We start from the raw sequence: 20,457 nt of genomic DNA on the forward strand, positions 1-20,457 counted from the left end.
GAAGGGCCCTCCACGCGGCTGACAGGCAGGGACGCTGAGCGCACGCGTGGCGGGTCTCTTGTGACAGTGGTCTGTCCCCACCCGTGGAAGCATCAGGGTTTTAGTTCTGCGTGTTTCTGCTTTTCCCTTTGAATTTCTTTGCCCGCTTACCTTCCTCTCCTTTAAAGAATCTCTTCCAGCCTTGGAACGTGTGAAGTAGGTCACCGGAAGCTCAGAACAACAAACACCACGTGAAACAGGTGTCTCTCTGTTTAATCAAGGGGTTGCATGGTCCCGCGTAGCTTTGGTGGAGCTGTCGGAACTACTGAAACGAGATACAGCGTCATGCGTAAGCTGAGGTGGAAACATGAAGAGCTACGCTCACCACGAGGTGCGAAGTGAACACACTTCTTTAGAGCTGAAAGAGAATGTGCTTCTTCAGAGTTACTGTCTCCAGGGAACAGAATTCTAGCTCACGGTTTGGTTTTCAACCAGGAAAGCCATCCCGAAAGGTGACAGTGGTTACAACCCATAGGTCATCTGCCCCTGGCTGGGCCACGTCCACCCACGGGTCCACTGCCCACCCTCATGGGCACTTCCGATCCTCTGTGGTTTGAAAACTTGCTTCCAAAAGCCACTTCTTCCTATAAATGATCATAGTAAAATATTTAAGAGTGAGAATTGTGTATTATCACTCAAAAAAATAGCAAGGAACATTCATGGGAAGAATGTGAGAATAGGTTAATGGCTTTGGTAAAAACAATTATTAAGCTATTCAACCTTAAATTTTGTAAGATTCTTAAGAAAAATAATACAGACTTAGGTTAAAATGTTTAGGAGGAAAAGCACAAACAAGAACAAATTACGGGACTCCCTGGTGGCCCAGTGGTTAGGAGGTAATTCTTCCAGTGCCGAGGGCCTGGCTTCAGTACCTGGAGGGGGGAATGCAGTTCTCACAAGCCACACGGCCAAAAGGAAGAAAAAAATGTGTCTGTGTGTGCGTGCCCATGTGTGAGCATACTCGCCTGTGTGCAGCACGCGTGTGAACCGAGAAGGGCAATAAATACAGCAGATGAAATGGAGCTCTATCAGCTTTTGTTGTTTTAAAGCTAAAACATGTTAGTAGTTATTATGTTATTATAATAATTGTAATTATAACTATTAATAGTTATATGATATTAAAAACTTACTTCAGAGATACAGCCTATCGTCCTTTCTTCCCTAAGATGATCATAGTAGTCAAACTTTAGTGGGAGAAAAAGGAATTGTATGATTGTGAGAGTCTTGTAAATCTATCTTAAATCTTGTAGAGTTAGGATTCAGTTCAGCCATGGAAAAAGCACTTGTTCCAGGCCCAGGTGATGACAAGCCATGAGAAAAGCACCAGAGGAGAAGAGGAACCTCGTGGCTCTATTTCTTTACAGCTGTTAAGCAGGGGCTTCAATCTATGGGAACATCCAAGGTTTTAATTTCACACTTCATAAAATCATTTAGCCTTGAACATGTGGTTAAGTCATAGGATTACAATATTTACAGGACAAACAACAAGTTAACAAGGGACGACATGGTCAAAGTAAAACACCTCAAGCGGATGTGACCGTTTTAGGGCCTGGAGAATTGACAGAAGATGAGAGAGAAGTGTGACCTTGAGCACATGTGCGTCTTTGAGCCTCACTGTTCTCATCTATAAAGTGGGGATAATATTGACTACTCTGCAGGTTTATCTCACAAGTTAGATGGCTCATTCCTTTATCCAACTAAGGTTTACTGAGCCCCACCTACGTGTCAGGCAGTCTCAGAGACGCTGCCTTCCCAACTGCGGAACAGCCTGACTCTTAGAGACGCGGCCTTTCCAACCATGGAACAGCCTGACACAGTCCTTTCCAGTGCAAGGCTTGCTCTCTGGTGCAGAGACAGACCATCCACCGGCCACCAAGGGTCGCGACAGAAGATGCCAGCAGTGCCGAGTGCTCTGAGAGATGGAGGCTGGGCTGGGGAGTCTCCTCGCAAAGGCCAGGTCTGATGTGCAAGCTCAGCATCCTGGGCCCAGTTACTGAGCGTCGGTTATGCAGCAGGCATGACCGTGAGCAGGAGGGTGACCCCATGTGCACTCAGGGTCCTCATCTCAAGGAGGAGGTGGGTCAGCTTGAGAGAGCTTCCCAAGGGCCTCCACTCATCTCATGTTGCACAAGCAATACTTCCATAGAACAAAATCTCTCTAGCTTTACCACTGGCTCGCTTTTCATATGGGACATTCAAAGGGTTGTGGCATCTGAGCACCCTGTTCCCTGAAGGAATCACTTTTGCGGGGACTCCCAGTCGAGAGTCCACGTGGCACCGGGTCGGGGAGCTGGTCTCCCTCCACCTGGTAATTACTGCAGCTGATGGCAGCCACTCCCCACCTGGGCTTCCCAGCCGAGCCATACTGAGATGATTCCAAGCGGCGTGCAGCCCCTCCGTAGGCCAGGTCCCCACGGCGGTTCAGTGATGCTGGCGATGTTTAAACAGAACTGCTGCTCTCAGGCTCACTGAGCAGGGACGTGCCTTATTTTTCTAGGACAGAAAATGGTGTTAAATTAGGTTATTTATATGAGTTTGGAGCCAGCGTGGAGTAGACTCCACAGACCAGTTCTACCTTACAGATGGGGAGCCGATCAAAGAAATTGGGAGTCCAAATTGGGAATCAATGTCCTGCAAAACCATCTCACAAGTTTCAACTCATTTTTTAAAATCTATATACTTTTTTTTTTTTTTAGAAAAAGGAGGGAAAAAATGCCAAGTACCATTGCAAATTAGAATACTGCTTTGCCCAACTTGAGCAAAACACACCCTTGTGTAGCAAGTGTAGCAAAGACACAAAACCACACTTCACAGTCACACAACACATAGCCTCATAGATACACAATGCACGACTTCATAGACACATATCACACAACTTCACAGACACACAATTCCATAGACGCACAACTTCATAAAACACAGCACAATTTTATAGACACACAACACATAATCTCATAGACACACAACACACAACTTCACAGACATACAACGTACAACTTTATAGACATACAACATACAACTTCAAAGACAACACACAACCTCACAGACATACAACATAAAACTTCATAATACACAACGCAGTTTTATAAACACATAACACCTGACTTCATAGACACACAACATGCAGCTGCATAGACACACAGCACATGACCTTGTAGACACACAATGCATGACTTCATGTATATGTACTCAAGAAGAGCCTATGGAATGAATCTGCCAGCCAGTTTGGAAGAAGGAAAATCATATGAAATGCCAGATTTTGTGCTAGAACACAGGATGTGCAGCGCTGGAGACAGCTCAGATTTGAATGAATGGAAACCAGCCAGCCGGTGAGCCAGCTTTCATCCTCTGGCCGAGCTCACAGGGCGAGTAGGTTTGCTGAGTCACTTTCTACTACCAGATGGGAACTAAACTGGGGCTGGAACAGAATTCCTTGAAATGCCCGGTTGCTACTTGCAATTACAAATGGCAGAGACTTGCACGGACGGCCACCGTCCCCCCTCCCCGCACCCCCTTCCCCCTTATCCCAGGGTCCAACTCTCTTCCAACACTGATACCCGAATACCGCCAACAGACAGCCAGTAGGGTTGATTCAGATACTAAAAACAAATGCTGTTCTGAGTAGGGGAGCTGGTTACACGTTTGCAAACATCTCCTAAAATATCATTACACTGTAGAAGGATTAAAAACATTGAATCCTGCCGTGACCTTTCAGCAGACAAAGAAAGCTTAACCCTGAAGCAAAATTGATATTGAGAGTTGCCTGTCTCTTAATTTAGAGCTCTCTGTACTTGAAAAAAAAAAGTGGAGTTATTACTCAGCCATAAAAAAGACTGAAGTAATGCCATTCGAGCAACATGGATGGACATAGAGATTATCACACTAAGTGAAGTGAAACAGAGAAAAACATAGCATATGCGATCACATAAGTGGTATCCCTTAACTGTGGAATCTTAGGGGAAAAAAGATACAAACGACCTTGTTTACAAAACAGAAACAGACTCACAGACACAGAAAACTTATGGTGACCAAAGGGAAATGTCAGTGGCGGGGTGGGTGGGTAAATTAGGAGTTTAGGATTAACATATATATTTACACTACTGTCCATAAAATAGATAATCGAGAAGGACCTGCTATACAGCAAGAGGAGCTATATTCGATATTCTGCTATAACCTGTATGGGATACATGTATATGTACAACTTTGCAATACCCCTAAACCTAACACAGCATTATTAATCAACTGTATGCCAATATAAAATAAAAATAAAATGTAAAAAATGTAGTTATTTTTCTTAACTTTTGTGACTCCAAAATTAATGGCCTTAGTTCCAAACAACAGCAGAATTCCTAAGAATAGCAAGGAAAAATAAGAAAGCCTTTCTCAGTAATCAACACAAAGAAATAGAGGAAAACAACAGAATGGGAAAGACTGGAGATCTCTCCAAGAAAATTATAGATACCAAGGGAACATTTCATGCAAAGATGGACACAATAAAGGATAGAAATGATGTGGACATAACAGAAGCAGAAGATGTTAAGAAGAGACGGCAAGAATACACAAAACGATACAAAAAAGATCTTCATGACCTAGATAATCATGGTGGTGTGATCACTCACCTAGAGCCAGACATCCTGGAATGCAAAGTCAAGTGGGTCTTAGGAAGCATCACTATGAACAAAGCTAGTGGAGGTGATAGAATTCCAGTTGAGCTATTTCAAATCCTAAAAGATGATGCTGTGAAAGTGCTGCACTCAGTATGGAAGCAAATTTGGAAAACTCAGCAGTGGCCACAGGACTGGAAAAGGTCTGTTTCCATTCCAATCCCAAAGAAAGGCAATGCCAAAGAATGCTCAAACTACCGCACAATTGCACTCATCTCACATGCTAGCAAAGTAATGCTTAAAATTCTCCAAGTCAGGCTTCAAAAGTATGTGAACCGTGAACTACCAGTTGTTCAAGGTGGATTTAGAAAAGGCAGAGGAACCAGAGATCAAATTGTCAGTGTGCACTAGATAATTGAAAAAGCAAGAGAGTTCCAGAAAAACATCTGCTTTATTGACTATACCAAAGCCTTTAACTGTACAGATCACAATAAACTGTGGAAAATTCTTAAAGAGATGGGAATATCAGACCACTTGACCTGCCTCCTGAGAAATCTGTATGCAGGTCAACAAGCAACAATTAGAACTGGACTTGGAACAACTGGCTGGTTCGAAATTGGGAAAGGAGTAAGTCAAGGCTATATATTGTCACATTGCTCATTTAATTTACATGCATAGTATATCATATGAAATGCCAGGCTGGATGAAGCATAGGCAGGAATCAAGATTGCTGGGAGAAATAGCAATAAAATCAGGTACACAGATGACACCAGTCCTATGGAAGAAAACAAAGAAGAACTGAAGAACCTTTTGATGAAAGTGAAACAGGAGAGTGAAAAAGTTGGGTTAAAACTCGATATTCAAAAAGCTAAGATCATGGCATCTGGTCACATCACTTCATGGCAAGTAGATGGGGAAACAGTGGAAGCAGTGACAGACTTTATTTTTGGGGCTTCAAAATCACTGGAGATGGTGACTACAGCCATGAAATTAAAAGACACTTGCTCCTTGGAAGAAAAGCTATGACCAACCTAGACAGCATATTAAAAAGCAGATATATTACTTGGCCAATAAAGGTCCATCTAGTCAAAGCTATGGTTTTTCCAGTAGTCACATATTGATGTGAAAGTTAGACTATAAAGAAAGCTGAGTGCCAAAGAATTGATGCTTTTGAACTGTGGTGTTGGAGAAGACTCTTAAGAGTCCCTTGGACTGCAAGGAGATCCAACCAGTCCTTCCTAAAGGAAATCAGTCCTGAATGTTCATTGGAAGGACTGATGCTGAAGCTGAAACTCCAATACTTTGGCCACCTGATACGGAGAACTGATTCATTAGAAAAGATTTTGATGCTGGGTAACATTGAAGAGGGGAGGAGAAGGGGACAGCAAAGGATGAGATGGTTGGATGGCATCACTGACTCAAGGGACATGAGTTTCAGCAAGCTCCAGGAGGCGGTGATGGACAGGGAAGCCTGGTGTGCTGCAGTCCACAGGGACACAAAGAGACAAACATGACTGAGCGACTGAACTGACTGAGTAATTTTTCTTAACCACAAAGTGGCTCCCAAATTAATGGCATTAGGGAAATTTAAATTTGTGAGTTCTGACGCCACACTATGTTGGTTATTTCTGACCCTTGATTCCAGGTTGAAGCGTGGATAGCTCCTCGTGCCTGACTAACGATGTGGAGGTCTTTGTGTGGACCAAGCTCGGGGAGGACATCCTAGCAGAGGGATGAGCAGATAATGTTTTAAGCATATTCAGCCAGCCCATCTTATGTTCTGTCAGCTCCCTGCTGACCTGCAGCTTACAGAAACTGGAGGCTAACCACGTCCATGCAGAGAGGCTGTTTCTCTGCTTTCCGAAAGCCTGTGCAGAGAGCTAAGATACAGAAGTATCGTTGGAGTGAACACACTTTCAAATTTCCAAAAGGAGGGAAAAAAAAGACAACAAAAGCTCCCCAAACAGCAGTGTTCCTGGTGACAGCAACTCTCTCTTAACAGCCTCGAGTGTTTAACATATTGAAACAGTTCATCTTCCTTCAATGAACTTTAATAACTCTGCCAGGTGAGGAGGCGCGCTCCATACTTCTTCATGTTGTCGGTCAGCGTATCTGTCCTCATGCGCTCATCCGACCGAGTCCACGGCCTCGGTGCGGGAGCCCTGCGCGCGCTTATTGCCGTCATCAATAACCTGTCCAGCCAGCGCTCCATTTCTCACCCTTCCTGGGCCCCTTCAACCTCTAATCAGAGCTCTTTGCCTTGATCACTGATCAATACAAAGGGGCACCTGTTCCCTTAACTCACCCCGCTAAAGTAACATGACACGGGGACAAATATGATTTTGACCGGTTCATGTCAAGTAACAAGAAACCGATCTGGAAAATTTCCCTTTGGGGCCAATTTATACAGAAAACCAATTTTTACACTTGGGACTAATCTCTCTTTGCTCACTAGCCATGAGACTTGGAAATGAATACGAACCTTACTGGGTAGTACACAGACCAAGTATTAGTTTAAAAAATTCTATTTTTTAAGCTATGATTATCACTTGGAAAAAATAAGTGGAAGCTGAGCTGGTAGATTAAATAAGAAAAGAAATTCTATTTTTTTTTTCCTGCATGTCTCTAAATAACAATGAGTTAGAGGGAAAATTCCAATGTCACACTTTTCCCAAAAGGCTCATAAATACACATGTACCCTCAAAACTAATTTTTTGGATTTTAATTTTATGTTTTTATTTGGGAGTTTTTTTAATTTTAACATTTTTATATTAAGATAATAAAGATTTACGATTTTTATCATCATCTGAGCAAACTCTGGGAGATAGTGTAGAATAGGAAGCCTGGCATGCTGTAGTCCACAGGGTCACAGAGAGTTGAGCAATAACATTAAACAAAACATTACTCATTTTTGTCTGCAGAAAAACATGCACTGGAAAGGCCTGGCTTCTGTCCCCACACTTCAGCCTGGAGTGACAAAAGAACTCTGTAATTATCATTTACACACCTGGTTATGTGTAGTATTCATAGAAACACAATTTTAAACACTACAAATGGTAACATTTAGCACAATGTTTTTGAAGGAAATTTTCATAAAATTGAGACACGAGAGCAAGGACAGAGTGAAGTAGCATCTTGGTAGAGGTGAGGATGGACTTCCCTGGTGGCTCAGACGGTAAGAACCCACCTGCAAACGCAGGAGACCTGGGTTCAATCCCTGGGTTGGAAAGATCTGCTGGAGAAGGCATAGGCTACCCACTCCGGTGTTTTTCTGGATTCCTCGTGTGGCTCAGATGGTAAAGAATCTACCTGCAATGCGGGTAACCTGGGTTTGATCCCTGGGTTGGGAAGATCTCTGGGAGAAGAAAAGGCTACCCACTCCAGTATTCTGGCCTGGAGGATTCCATGGGGTTGAAAAGTCAGACCCAACTGAGTGACTTTCACAGACAGACAGAGAAGAGGATGGTGCTTAATATCACAATGGTTACAGTCGTTGTGTGTTGGGCATAAATGCCCAAGTTCCATAGCAGAAGCACAGTTTAAACACTCGTGTGCCAAGTCAGTGTGTCTGGGGGCTGTGTGTGTACATATAATACAGAAATGCCTAAGTCCTCTACCACCATCATTGTGAAATTTGCCTGTCCTCTTATTTGTAAGTGTTACAAAATCCAAAAGATTCATCAACATCAGAGGACATACTTAGAGAAATGGCAGCATTTGGTTGCAATTTTTCAAACTATGTACTATATTGTCAGCTTTCCCCACAACAAATTAGTCTTTTGTAGGAAGCATGAAAGAAATGACATTAATAACCTAGGGACTTTTTAAGATTTCCTGCTAGTTGGCTTCTAGTTTGAGTTTTTAATAATGTAGAACATTACTAGCTTTATCAATTTCTTAGCATCAGCATTAAAAAAACCAAAAACTATTTTTTGAGCTTTTATAGGACTTCTTTTTTCATGTTAATACAAGCTCCACCCTAGTCTCTTGTGCACACCCTGAGGAGGAAACTCCATAAAGAGGTTCTGGGAAAGCTCTAGTGGCACCTTGAACCTTAACCTACTATGAGGCCCGTGGGCATCTTTGTCTTGTTGTTTCTCCATGTGTCTGCGTTTAAAATCCATCTGGTTTCTTATAACTCATTAGCTTATTTTATGACAAATGACTGAAGGTCAATTTCTAGAAATATAAAAATTACCTAAAATTATATTGAGACTCTGGAATTATTAATATTACAAGCTTAATACTGATGAGAAAAGAAGATGAAAGACCCTTTAAAACAATCCCTTCTCCATTCAAGCAATACTAATTAATCGTAGCATTATTATTAACACACTGAAATAAAACCCTTCCCCTCAGCTTAACTATCCTCATGGATCATTCCTCATTGCTGAGAAATAAAGATCTTCCCCACTAGGCAGGCTGATAAGAAAATGATTACAACAGGGCACCTTGTCTATGTCGCATATTCAGGCGAACAGTCCCAGTGATCATAAAAATATGCCACTTTAGAAATCCCTTGGATTGAGCTTAGATTCAGTGTCAGTGTACAAAATTCAAATTCTGAGTCATATTGCAGACTGTCCTAAATTAAGCATAGAATTTAAGATTCTTCACTTGTGGTACCATCTTATTTTTAAAGTAATATTTCAATTAAAAATGAAAGTAGAGATAACAAGTTCCTGTTATATAGTATAGGAAACTATATTCAATATCTTGTGATAAATGATAATTGAAAACGTGAAAAATCATACCGTTGTACAGCGGAAACTAACACAATACTGTAAAACAACCATACTTCAAAAAATTTTTTAAAAATGAAGGTATGAAGAACAGCCAAATATTTGATTTAGTATAAAAATAAAAGATAGAATAAGTCACAATGGTTACTTTTTCTCTGGCATCATATTTTATGTGTTTATTTACCTTTTTAAAATTTATGTAGACCTTTCTTGGTCGAGTGTGTGCTTTTTCAGTATACTACTGATGCATATACAAAAGTTGCTGGGAAACGCAAGATATGAAAACAACCTTAGAGTTTATGAACTCTTTAGAGTAGTGGGACCACTTACCCCTGTTCCCTGTGGGGTTGGAATTTAGCAAGGACAGCTTTCTCTGACACAGCAGTGCCCTTTCCAGGGCAGCTGTCCTAAGACCATGTTGGTATTCTACTCTGAGGGTCAGACAGGGCTCAGATCTTTCTCTATCTGGTGTTGATGTCCTAGAAAATTCAAGAGAATTCAGTTTATGAGGAAGAAGGGGTCATTTCAAGGTGGTACTTGCCTGAGGACAAAGTAAATCCAATTAAAAATATTTTTGAATAATTAATACATATATTCGAGGGCAATCAGCATCTGACCAAATTCAGTTCCCCATCCACAGATGGGCTTACACAGGCATGGCTGAGCTCGACCTGATTCCTCACCATGCACCCTCCTGTATACAAACCACACGTCCTGCAGGAGCAAAACCGGGCTGTGTGGAGGCAGACGCCCGAGACTTCATCCTCGGTGCATCGAGAGATATAAACCAGGAAGACAGTGAGGAAAATCTAAACGCTTGCGTCAGCCTGTCTGAGTGTGCTCCGTACCTGGGAGTCTAACAGGAAAGATGAAAGTGTGCTCTTTGCTTGTGTAGTCATAATCGCAAATGCTCACGTACACCTGATGGGGTTAATTCCTTTGATCCCTTATGTCTGTGGCATTAGGATGATGCTTCCACATTCACACAGGGTCCTGAGAAATAAACATGTAATAACGGCGTATCCATCCCTTGGAAAAGATTTTCTATCTCTTTCTGGAAAGCTTTTATGTAGATGTTTAATAAAGTCACAACCGAGACGCACTCTTTGACATGCATTGAAAATGTCCAACCCAAAGCCTGGATCAGCTTTGCGTCACTGAGATAATGGACTGCGTTTTGATCAGCGGTACACTCGCCTGGAACCCTAGATTGGACGCTTTCGGAAAAGATGAAGAAACCAGATTAAGAACGGTCTGCTCTTACCAGAGGTGGAGATGGGGAGGTCTGCCTGCTTTGTAGAATTAAGATGGGACTCTGGGTATGCACATATGAGGCTTTGGGCCACGGCAAAAGGATTTTAAGAGTGGTTTCATTTTAACTTGATCATAACACTGTAATAACTCAGGATTCAAGGTAACACACTAAAAACTGTTCCCGCTCTCCTCTGCTCGGATTTTAGGATAATTCCTCCCTTAGGACTTTGGGAATCATTCCCTTCCTTCAGCAACTCTCCCAAAGAATTCTCACTGCCTGCAGTGACACCTACTGCTAGCAGAATTGTTCTACCTGGGGATGGAGACAGGCCACAGAATGCGAGCCGGGGACGTGAAGACGAAGTGACGGGATGTGAGCACAGACTGATCCTTCTAACTTAGAAACGCAGTTCCTCATAAAACCAGTGCTTGTTCTGGGGGCAGGCCTGAAGCTGGAAGCCAGTGCATTTTGCTGAAGCATAATATTGAACCCAGGACCCCTGATTCCCTTCCCCGCCAACAAAGGGAGTGTGCTGTCTTTGGGAGTCTCAATTCCTTCTTTCCTCCCAGCTTCCCCAGCCGGGCCACCCAGCTCCCTGAACTCAGCGCATGGAAGGGGCCCTGCTCTGCTTCAGGATAAACCACACCTGATCAGCAAAATAATTATTCCAACTGCCTCCATGTTCTGGATAGTGTTAAGAGGGTTGGTTGTTTTTTTTTTTTTTCAACAAAACAATGTTAATTTTCTCTTAGAACATCTGTGATGCATTCACAAAACTGCTAAATTAAGACAATATTATTTTAAATCACTATCTTTGCTACCTTCTCAACCTTAGAAAATGGCAGCAAATATTTAAATTTAAACCTGTGCTTCCCAAGATATTCACTGGAAGTCTGCCATTTCCAATGTGCAGGAAAACGTTGGCAGTCAGTTTTTCTCCTTATATGTTTTAAAGGAGCATCATAAACAACAATGCAACAATATTTCTAAAAAAGAAATGGCTAAAAATTTAAAGAAAGTGTGCTGTAAACATTCACTTGGTAAAGCCATAGCCATCTCTGGGGTTATTTTCCTAAATATTAGACTGTAGACATTGCACTACCCTCCACCGGGTTCCAGGAATTCAGCTGGATTCAGCTCCACCCATCATTGGCAAATCATCCAGTATTGGGGAGGATAACTCTTTTCCTAGGATGTGCGTCTCAAAGAAACCACTTTTTAAAGAAGATAGAAGGGATTTCACTTGCTATATTTCCAATAGGATACACAATGAATTATTTCTCATTTTCACTTTGACAAAATCAGAATGTGGGAATATTCACATTCATGGTAGTTTTTTTTTTTGCTGGCTATTTAATAAGCTGACACATATACAGATATATTTTATGAGCATAGCATATAGTAGGCATGTATAAATCTCAGATATATAAAGCAGGAGCACTAAACGTAATTTAAACAAGTAATAAGAGCCCTCATTTCCCCACACGGCGCATACAATTGCAGCTATGATAGAACCCATCACTGCTGCCTTGGAATAATATGACTTAGTTTTGAATTGCTGTCCTTAAAATCTGACAATGGAAAACTAGTCCTCAGCATCCATCAAGGCAATCACGAAAGTTAAGAAGAAGTTACTTTCTGAGAACCAATTATTGTTTGTTACTCCATAGTGCCACCACATGGAGTGATATTCGAATATAATTCAAGTGTTTTACGCTCAAGAAGCTGTCTGTAAATAATACTCTGCAAACTCCAGTAAGGCAGCAGAGAGAGAGTGCTCTAATCTCCTCCCTGGCGTGTGAAGTTCAGAATGCTTCCTTGTGAAAACAGAGATGTCCCATTTCTAAGAGCACAAATGCACTGTAGTAAAAACAGAAGAGGCAAACTGCTTTATTCCATCAATAAAAAGAGAACCATTTGGTAAAAGGATGCATTGCACACTTTCTATTTAAATCAGTTTATAAGAAGCAGATGTTAAGCTTTCCTGGGTAAGAAAAAAAAAAGGAGTTATAAATGAATTAAACCAATTTTTCAGTGGATCTCTGACTCTCCCATCTCAATGCATTTGTGGTTTTAGTAATCACTGAGATTCAAGGTTAGGTTACCAATGTAAATGGTTTTATCCCCTATTCTTTAAAATCTCAGTGGCCAGTTTAGGAAAGACCACCAAATCCAAAGCTGGTTTTTAAAATGTAAACCCACATAGGTTCCAAATCACATTAACAAGAGGATCTTCATAATAAAAAGTCACCACAGAAAAGCATCTTTGAAAAACGCAGCCGAGGCTTAAATTCTATGTTCTAATAAAGCGTCTGTGATTTCAGATTTCATGATCTCTGTCAACTGGCTGTAAAGTATAAATTGCAATTCAAGCAAGTTTGAGAGTGTGTTCCGTTTTTTGTAGAGGAGGTTGGCATAAATTGTGATGTGTTTAACATCCAAGCCTCCTCTGGGAAGGGGTCACGTTTCTGAAGAGGCCCCGTTTCCCTCCCCCAGAACCCCACATGGTTCAGCACATTTAGGGGGCTTTCCATCGTAATTGTCTGTAAAAGAGCTTTCATCACACCGCGGCCCCGGATGGCCTCAGCAGAGGCCTTTGTGCTCGGCCGTTCGTCAAGTGCAGGCCGAGGGTGCGAATGCTGTGGACTCCAAGATGGTTGCACTGAGCTCATTCTTAACGATCTCCACTCAGTTACTAACTTCAACACTATTTTTTCCTGAGACTGCATTAATGAATCCAATAAATAAAGCATTGTATCACCCATCCAGAATGGACATTAATTTTAGAACAAAACATTAATCAATTTAAATTTATGTACTAATGCAGACACAATCAATTTCAACTTCTTATGACAATTAGCAAAGCTTTTGCTACATCCCCAGAACACACTGACCCATCAATTATGGTTTGCATCAAAGTAATGCTAATGACACTGCCTTCTTCCTTAGGCTGTCAGCACGCACCTGATTGGTCCATTCGAATGCAGCAAATCAATTAATATAAATTATACATGCACGGAAAGATGGGTTAATATCATAAGTTAATTTAATTAATTGTGTTTGATTAAATGAGATCCTTTCATTAGCCCACTTAGCCATGAACCATATATACATCATCATAATCCTTTTACAAGCCCCACCGCCCAGACAGAGACCTGACATCAGAGCATATTCAAATCACCAGCCTCAGCCATGCAGACCTCCCTGCATAATTAACAACTCAACGAGCTGCAGTCACTTAAGCTGAAAAGAAAACTGTTCGCATCAACCTCTCTGATACTGTTTAAATTGAAGATGTCATGGGTAAAACAAAGGTGAACAGACAATGGTAATTAAAAATTAAAAAGGACAGGGGGAGTTTGCAAGTGATGGTAGTGCATGGAAAGAGGCCTGGGCCCAGGTTCAGACAAGCACCACGGAGCGTGTGGGCGTGCTGTCCTTTCCGGGAGGGTGCGGTGTGCACGGTCTGCAGTACTCGGAGAAGTCGGACACACTTTACAGGGAGAGTGGACGAGGGCTGAGCTCGGAAGCCAGAAGCAACTCTATCAGGGACAAATGGAATTGTCGCCTGAAGCTGCCCAAAGCCGCCCTTTGTCGGATCCCCCCCTGATCGAGAGGCGCGAGACGTCCTGACGGGGCCCTGACGTTTGCTCCCCTGCATGTCTGCACTGCGGCCCACTTCAGGTGTCACACTGGGCCCCACACAGGAGCCCGCCACGCCGCTGCCACCCGGCCCCCCTCTGAGGGCCAGTTCCTTAAATGGATTTTCCTCCAGACGACATGACAGAGCCTTGACATAAAATATAGGGATGTCTGCTGGAAGTTATTCATCCCTTCCTGGTTCGATGCACAACCTTCCAGGGATGGTTTTAATTCACACTGATCCCTGAGTATAACAAATAGCGCACTGCGTTTCAGAGACAGAACCGGGGCCGCATTGCAGAGAGAAGGTACCAGACGCAAAATGGAAGGGGCAGGCGGTGTTGCCAGGCTGCGGCTACAGGAGCACGCGAAGGGCAGTGTGAGAGCAATTAGGCAGAGGAGCCAAAAAACCACGAATAAAAGTACCCTTGAGGCACAGGGGGCGATGTCCGCGTTTGCAGCTACTGGTCGGGATTGCTCCTTGCGTTTTGGACATTTGGATACAGATGTCACAGCAAGATACATAGAGCCTGGACTTAGGGGCATTTGTACCATCTTTAGATAAGTATCTAGCAGTCATCAACATAAATAATAGTACATCAAAGGCAAATACAAACATTTCAAATGGATCGATCCTTATCCACAGATACATTCAATTAACGATGTCTGAGAAATATAACCACAACTGGACAAAGAAGCAGGACAGATATGGCTCAGAAAGTAACATGTCCTGGCAGCAAGAAAGGACTTGCTCCTTTTCATGCCGGCTGAGGAGGGCAGTCTCTTTCCAGGGAGATAAACTGATGCAGATATAAGCTCACGCACACATGGGCATGGACGCGTCGGAGATGCTGAGAGCGGCGACGGTGGCCACGCGGGTGACGTAGCTCCACCGCCATTCTGATACAGCCTGACCGGGCGTAGGGACAGGCCCTCTGCAGGCGCAGAGTCCCGCCAGCGGTGCAGGCGCGGCTCGGGCTCTGGACGTCCCGCTCCGGTCCCGCCGGCCGTGTGGCTCCGGGCTGCCACGGTGCCTGCCTTCGGCCTCAGTGATCGGAAGAGTCACTTCCGTGCCCGGGCTGATTCAGGCTCTTGGTCAGCTTAGAACAGAGCCTGGGACACCTTCAGCCCCGACGTCATGTTTGCTTATGTTGCTATCATTTGTTGCATCTCGTTCTATCTCTCGGCGCAGAAGACAGCAGCCTTGGTGACCCCAGGCTGAGCGACGTCAGGCGCGTTGTGTGTGACCCCGTGACTCAGGAGGATGAAGCGACGTCAGGCGTGTCACATGTGACCCCGTGACTCAGGAGACGACCACCCCCTCCCTTGCTCAGCGTCCGCGCTGCCCGCCCTCTGCCTCCCGCCTCCTCCCAGCTCCTGGGTCTGGACCCTGGGATGCACTTCTCTTCCTGGGCCCGCTAGATCCCAGGATGTCCGCCTCACGGCAGGCGGCTGGAGTGTGAGCCTCAGGGCGCAGACACACACCCAGCCCCTGCTTCCTGGTGGCTCCCATCCCGGTGGCTGGGTAGCCACATGGCGGGGCCACGTGGACACACCACCAAGGCCACCGCAGGTGGGGTGGCGTCCGCGGCTTAAAGGGAGGACGAGGAGGTGAAGGTGAAGCTTCTCGGACCACCCCCCAGAGGCCCACTGTTATCAGATTAGAAAAGTCCGTGAGCATTTGGCTTCTAGAACCCTCCCAATCACCCCGGAATTCTAAGAAGTGTTTGTTTCCACATCTTTTTCCCCCTATTATGCCAGGTCCATAGCAAGTTTTAAAACACGAAGTCAAGTACATTCTTTTCGATGAAAGAATAGAATGATGAATAAATGTGAATGAATCAAGGAGTGGAAACACCCGTCTTCAGTGGTTCTGCTCCCCTGGATACACACTGCCGTAGACCCTTAAGAATTATTCTGAAGTCTCATTCATAGCATGTCCCTCCCAATAACAAGTTTGTTCAGCTGCCAAAATCTTAGGAGCGTAATACATCTCTCAAGAAGATAATTCAAACACAGGGTATTGCTTTTTATTTATTTTTTAAAATAAGCTGTGATTGAAATAGACCTTAAGGATTTAGGGAAACTAATTTGAGAGTTTATGTTCAATGTATTAGAACAATAAAAATCATCAAAAATTTATAAAATTAGAGACTCGAGTTCTTTTTACCGAGAAACAATCCAGTGCTTTTTAGGAGTTCCTTCCCAGCACTTCACCCCATCAGTTGCTTTGTAGTGGAGATGACTTGCTGTGATCTAGCAGCCACGGTCATTTTTTGGAATCTAAAATCTGAGGAATTCTCGGGTGGCCCTGAAAGCAGTTCCTTTCCTGCTTGCCCAGCATGACGAATAATTTAAAATGAGGAAGGAAAATCGGTGACTATTAGCTTGGAGTTTGCAGATCACATGTGGGGAAAGAAAACTAATAAAAAATATGTATGACGTCTGGAAAGTTTCACTTCTGTTGACAGAAGCACACCGGCGTGTCTGTGTCTGAGAGCCTGAAACATCCTCCCCAGCAATAATAAGCCCAGGTTTCTTCCCCAGCAGGGGGAACAGAGACAGCTGTAGAGGAACAAAGGGTATATGAATTCCAAATAAAATTGCTGAATTAAGCCTTAAAATGAAGATTCTCAAATGCAGAATACAGGAGGTGTTCTAGGGGAGAAAAAGCTCGATCTGATCTTATGTCATAAGGCACAGCTTAAATAAAAGGTAATGCAAATGAACCCACAGTTCTTGGCGGGAAGCAGCAATAAAGGGGGTGCCTCCAGGAGCAGAGTGAGTGTGTGCGCGAGCAGAAATGCGCGTGCAGCACCAGCGCTCTTCCATGGAGCCGCTGCACATTTAAGGTGGAAAACACTCCAAGGTCCTTCCCAGCGCCAGTGGCCACGAATGTGGGTGTGGACCCCTGAGCTGACTCGGCGCCCCCGAAAGGCAGAGGCAAACTGGCGGCGGCTCAGGTGCCCAAGCAGCTGAGTTTAGCTACTTCCAGAAGATGCGTGGATCTCCAGTTGGTACCATCACAGGGGGCCACCAGGACCCCGTGGGAGCCTCAGAGGGTTCCCCTGGCATGAGCTAATAGAGGGCAAAGCCATCTTCAAAACTCGGGCCCATCTCGGGCGCCACATCTTCTGTCCAACACCAGCAATACTGGAATAAGCTGTTTAAAAGAGCAGCTACAAGATGATCAGGCTATGAGAAGCAAGTCAGACAAAGACAAATATCATATGATATCAATTATACGTGATGAAGCTAAAAAAGCACACAGATGAGCTTATTTACAAGACAGAAAGAGATTCGCAGATATGGAAAACCAGCTTATAGTTACCAAAGGGGAAAGAGGGGGGGTAAATTGGAAGGTCGTGATTAACAGACATATGTACTACTATATATAAAGTAAGCAGGGGTCTACTGCATAGCACGGAGACTCAGTGTCTTACCGTGGACCTGAATGAAGCTGGCACAAAATCAACTATACTTCAGTGCAAATGGTTTAAAAGGGATGGCCACTCTGATGCTTCCTTCTCTCTGTTGAGGATACCGTAACCCATCCACTAACCCAACTACAGAGAAATAGCACAACCCTGTTCCCCTAACTCTGACTGGCCCCATAAATATCAGAAGATCTTCCACAGGAGGATGCCTATTACATTCAAATCAAAGGGATCTTCTGTCTGTGGGGTGATCGGACACGCCCTTTTTCAAAACAAGGAAAGCTCTGAGGACCTAGGGTAGAGAAATCTTATTATTTAAACAGCATTTCTGGGTTAAGTGGTCATTTTATTCAGGAAAAATATGTTAACTTCTTGCAAACCCAGTTGATGAACACAGTTTGAGAAATGTGTAATCTCATTTTTCTTCACTAGTCTAGCTAAAGTTTTATCAGTTTTCATTTTTTTCAAAAACAACATTTGCCTTCTTCAAAAGCAACTTTTCTCCATTTTTATTTTCTACTTCATTATATTCTGTATGGGATCCCATGGTGGCTCAGCTGGTAAGGAATGCACCTGCAATGCTGGAGGCCTGGGTTTGATCCCTGGGTTGGGAAGATCCCCTGGAGGAGGGCATGGCAACCCACTCCAGTATTCTTGCCTGGAGAATCCCCGTGGACACAGGAGCCTGGCAGGCTATAGTTCATGGGTCCCAGAGTGGGACATGAGTAAGCGACTAAGCACACATATTCCGTATATTCTGCTATCACATTCTTTCTTTAGCATTTTGTAGTTGTTGTTTAATTTCTCTTTCTGTTATGACTCCTGACAATACATCTTAGATTTCAAACCTATTCTTTATAATAGAAATCTTTGGAAAGATGAACTTTCCTTTACAAATTGCTATGATTTTGCAAATTTGGATGTACTGTTTTTCATTATTATTTAGCTCAAAATATGTCCTAATTGCTTGAGATTTTGTTGAATTTTTATATTTCTTAGAAGTGTCTTGCTTAATTTTCAAATGGTTGGTGATTTTAAAAATATTTCATTCTTGTTTTTTACTATAATTCTCTTGAGGTCAGACTCTATGCTTTCAACCCCTTTACATTTATTGAGCTTTGCTTTATGTCATCATATATGGTCTATATCAGTATATGTTCTAATTCACTTGAAAATATTGTGTACTTGCCATTGCTGGGTGGGAGTCTATTTACATCAATTAGGCCAACTTTGTTCACAGTGATGTCATCTATATGCTTGATGATTTTGTCTGTTTACTTGTTTTAATTATGAAGAAAGAGGTATTAAAATCTTCAACTGTAACTGAGGATTTGTCTACTTCTTCATTTAATTCTTGGAGAAGGAAATGGCAACTCACTCCAGTACTCTTCCTGGAGAATCCCATGGACAGAGAAGCCTGGTGGGCTACAGTCCACAGAGTCGCAGAGAGTCGGACACGACTGAGCGACTTCACTTTCACTTTCATTTAACTCTATTTTGCTGCAAATGTTTGAAGCACTGATGTTATCTTATTATATCTTCTTGGTGTAGTCAGATTTTACTTTAAAAATAAATATATTTTCTTGACCCCTTTTCTACCTGGATATTTGTATAGCTATCCCAGCTTCATTATACTAAGTGTTTACAGAGTAAAATACTCCATATTTTCACTCTTGGCATTTTTGCATCTTAAAGTGTGCCTCCTACAAATAACATATAGTTTGGTCTTGCTTTCTTATCTATTCTGACAATCACTTCCTTTAACTCGAATATCTGGTTTGTTAACATTCAGCGTGATACTTGATTGCATTGGACTTAATCTTACCAACTTTGTATTTGTTTTCTTTTGCTCCCTGATTGTTTATTCCTTTTCTGCCTTCTTTTCAGATAATCAAGTAATTTTTAGTACTGAATTTTGTTTTAGCTATTATTGTCCTTTTTTAAGTGGTTGCTTTGGAGATGAAGCTTACTTGCCATCAGTTCAGTTCGGTTTAGTCACTCAGTCGTGTCCAACTCTTTGCGACCCCATGAATCACAGCACGCCAGGCCTCCCTGTCCATCACCAACTCCCAGAGTTCACTCAGACTCATGTCCATCGAGTCGGTGATGCCATCCAGCCATCTTATCCTCTGTCGTCCCCTTCTACTCCTGCCCCCAATCCCTCCCAGCATCAGAGTCTTTTCCAATGAGTCAACTCTTTGCATGAGATGGCCAAAGTACCAGAGTTTCAGCTTTAGCATCAGTCCTTCCAAAGAAATCCCAGGGCTGATTTCCTTCAGAATGGACTGGTTGGATTTCCTTGCGGTCCAAGGGACTCTCAAGAGTCTTCTCCAACACCACAGTCCAAAAGCAGCAATTCTTCGGCGATCAGCTTTCTTTGCAGTCCACTTCTCACATCCATACGTGACCGCAGGAAAAACCATAGCCTTGACTAGACGGACCTTAGTCAGCATAGTAATGTCTCTGCTTTTGAATATACTAGCTAGGTTGGTCATCACTTTTCTGCCAAAGAGTAAGCATCTTTTAATTTCCTGGCTGCAGTCATCATCTACAGTGATTTTGGAGCCCCAAAAAATAAAGTCTGACACTGTTTCCACTGTTTCCCTATCTATTTCCCATGAAGTGATGGGACCGGATGCCATGATCTTTGTTTTCTGAATGTTGAGCTTTAAGCCAACTTTTTCGCTCTCCTCTTTCACTTTCATCAAGAGGCTTTTTAGCTCCTCTTCACTTTCTGC

Source organism: Ovis canadensis, chromosome 23 (assembly GCF_042477335.2).
Source record: "Ovis canadensis isolate MfBH-ARS-UI-01 breed Bighorn chromosome 23, ARS-UI_OviCan_v2, whole genome shotgun sequence".
NCBI lineage: Eukaryota > Metazoa > Chordata > Mammalia > Artiodactyla > Bovidae > Ovis > Ovis canadensis.